This window comes from Rhinopithecus roxellana, chromosome 11, assembly GCF_007565055.1.
Source record: "Rhinopithecus roxellana isolate Shanxi Qingling chromosome 11, ASM756505v1, whole genome shotgun sequence".
Lineage (NCBI taxonomy): Eukaryota > Metazoa > Chordata > Mammalia > Primates > Cercopithecidae > Rhinopithecus > Rhinopithecus roxellana.
The window spans coordinates 139,818,970-139,822,536 of record NC_044559.1 but is presented as its reverse complement, the minus strand read 5'-3'; positions in this window follow the sequence as shown (position 1 = coordinate 139,822,536).

The window sequence follows — 3,567 nt, the reverse complement described above, 5'->3', positions numbered from 1 at the left end:
AACTTACAGCTGACAGACCAGAGACCAGAAGGCACTCATGGGAAAGGGCCAAATACACAAAGTCAGCGAAGAGGCATTCCCTCATTTTGGTCCCTGAAGTCCAGGTAGCCCCAGTGTTCCCACAACCTGCTGCAAAGGCCGGCCAGGTGCCACACTCCTGCTTCCAACAGCCTGTGCCCTTTTCTCTCTGCTCAGGCATTCCCGTGTCCACAGTCCCACCCAAGACGCCTGACTAGGTGGCATGGTGGAGCTAATGTGTCCTGCTTTGGGCATTGCAGAAGGGCCTGGAGAGAGGCAGATGGCATCCCACAGGTACCCGGGTCTCCTGGGCCTTCTTCACTGCAAGAACCTACATAAGCAGACACTTGGCAGCCACAGGCTCTCCCTGGGATCCTCTCATCTTTACTGAAGAAAACTGGAGATGAAATGAGGTGTGAGCCCAGTTCTGCTTCTCCTCCCCAGGAGCCAGGGCAGGATGGCTTCCCCATAAGTTCCCAGTGTGGTCCTGCCTGTGTGCTCCCCACAGACACCACACCACCAGACCAGCCACAGCAGGAGCCACTCCACTGTCAGCCCTCCCAACCCCGGAGCTGACACTGAACTCCTGTCCCATCCTGACAGGTGGGTTTCTCGGTGAGGTGGACAAGGCCAACTTGGGGGCAAGGGGCTCTAAGAGAACTTGACAGGGGGATTCTGCACTTTGTAGTAGGACATCCAAATGAGATATGGAGGAGAATGGCTGTTATGAGGAGCCAACAGGGGCAGGATGGAGTGGATATCCAAGAAGGGAAGCCTACATCCATCTACACTGCCCAGGTGCTAGAGACTGTGCCGGGGTGAGCCACAGGTGCCACGTCCTACAGCCACTGTGACAGCTGCAAGGTGGGCATTGCCCCCACCACATTCACAGAGGAGAAAATTGACACAGGAAGCTCGAACGCCCACCAGGGTCATGCATCTGGTGAGGGCTGAGCCATGGCTCTCCCCCAGGGACCCTCAACTACAAAGCCATGCTCTTCCTCCCCGACGTGCACTCCTGGCGGGGATCCGGTGGAGGGGCCGGGTGATGACTTAAACCCAGTCTATCTCTGTTTCTGATTCCTTCAGCTCTGTAAGGGCCCACCCGGTGGACACTGTTTCAGGAGTCCCCAAAAGCCATGGGGAGCTCAGCTGCTGCCCTGGGTGTCACTTGCAAGCCACGAAAAGAGAGTGTGGATCCGAAATCGTTCTGATTTGGTGGTGTCCACAGCATCCTTTGTGTGAAGTCCCAGCATCTGGGGTGGGGAAGAAATGACAGACTTCTGCCTGTGGGTTGTTGTTGGACAAAAGCCACATTTGTCACTGGGCTTATGGCCAAAGTAATAATCATTTTTTTAAGATTGACCCTGACGGAGGGGAACCACCGTGGGCCACCAGGGCAGTGGTGGGTGCAGTGAGGAGTTCCTCCTTGGACCCATCCATCAGCACCAGAGCCGGACAGGCGCTCACCCGATGGGGACACGCCATGCGGGGCTGACGCCTAACCTTGTTTTCTTAATAAGCAGTGAGGTCGCAATAATTAGTCTCAGGTAAACATTGGGGTCAGATGTCCTAGGGGTCATTATTGTTAAAATATGAGAGGAAAACTGGGAGTACAACCAACATATGGACCTTTTCTTTGCACTACGGAAGCTGGGCTCTATTTCATGGTGACTTTGATGGCATAGAGGACTTTGAGGTCTAAATGAGGTCCCAAAGCAGAATCTTTCTCACTGTCCTATATGCAATATGCATGTTGAGGGTTGTTGCATCCTGGTCTTTATGGGGCACGTGTGGGAGACAGCAGGGCAGGGTCGGGGTGGGAGAAAAATTTAGAGATATGGGGAGGTTCACTTGTCACCCCAGCTCCTCATCAGGAAGCAGAAGCCGAAGCCAAAGCCAAGGCTCAAAAAGCAGAGGTAAAGAGCACCTAGGAATGAGAGGAAAGTCCAGCAAAGTGCAAAGTGCTGGGATGCAAGAAGGCTCAGGGAGCTAAGGCAGCCAGGTGAATGGGGACACAGGGAGCAGACCCACTGCCCATTCCTAGGCACCCGTTAGGGGGTGGGTGGGAGCTTTGTGGAGTGGGCCAGCTGCTCAGTCCCACCAGGAAGCCTGAGTGGTGGGCCCTCCGGTGGCCTCCCTCCACGCATCAGTGCCAGGCTGTGCTGCTTTTCCAGGCCTTTGTTCACTGCCCCTTAGCCCCGAATGCCCTTCCTCCATCCTTTGTTAAACAAATTCCAGGCATCTCACCCTCCCTCCCGAAGCTTCAGAAGTCAGCTCAGCCCCCTGCACAGGCGCCCTGACCTTTGCACTTCTCTGCTGTATGAGTTGCCTGTCTCCTAGGCTTCTGCCCCTTCTGCTGGTGGCTCCTCATGGGTAGGCATCAGCTCATGTTAATTGACACATTGGACCTGCAGTGAGGTCTCCATCTCCTCACTAAGATGTGACTCTTCTCCTCACTGTCCCAGCCCTTAACCAGTGAAGGGCCCAGCAAGGTCTGGTGTTAGACTGAGCTCCGCCCATTCATGCTCACAGAATGAATGAATGAATGAATGAATGAGGAAGGAGCAGTGGCTGGAGAGCTGGCCCCAGCCCTGAGGGGGAAGGAGGCTGGGCTTTGACTTACATAACTTGCTTCCCTGAATGCCTGTGCCACATCTCCAAAGTGTGATTATGAACTTACAAGTGAAAATGAAAATGGACTTCCAGGCCATTTCCAGGTGTAAACTCCTTCTTTTATTTTTATTTATTTGTTTGTTTATTTATTTATTTATTTATTGAGACAGGGTCTCACTGTGTCACTTAGGCTGGAGTGCAGTGGCGTGATCTCGGCTCACTGCAACCTCCGCCTCCTGGGTTCAAGTGATTCTCGTGCCTCAGCCTCCCAAGTAGCTGAGATTATAAGTGGGTGCTACCATGCCCAGCTAATTTTTTTGTAGTTTTAGTAGAGACAGGGTTTCACCATGTTGTCCAGGCTGGTCTAGAACTCCTGACCTCAAATGATCTGCCCACCTCAGTCTCCCAAAGTGCTGGGATTACAGATGTGAGCTACCGTGTCCAGCCTGAACTCCTTTTTTAACTGGATGAATAAACACCTAGGACTTGAGAGCAGGCTCAGTGTCTCCCACAGAAAGTGTAGAGAAGTCAGTGGGGCACACACAGTAGGCATCCAGTGTGCCCTTGGATCTGACTCACAGGCTGGCTTTGTCCTAACTAAAGGGCTCTCTTCATTCCCCCTGTTACCACAGTTAGGGTACCCTGACCTAACCCTAGTTTTATGCTAGTTTTCTAACAGAAATCCTTCCGTAGTAATTCTCACTGTGACTCACAGATATGAAGATACAGGAGAGGCTGGAAGGTTGCTCATTAGGAAGGGAAAACATCCCTTTACTTAAACTTGATAATGACTTTGATTTTGAAACTGGGACAAGAATTACTTAACTCGAGAACATGAAATTTCAATGACTGTTTGGAGACACACGGTTGGGATTTGCTGTGGGGGTTAACGGCACAGATGCTCTTGACTGAAGTCTTGGCCTGGGGCCCAGA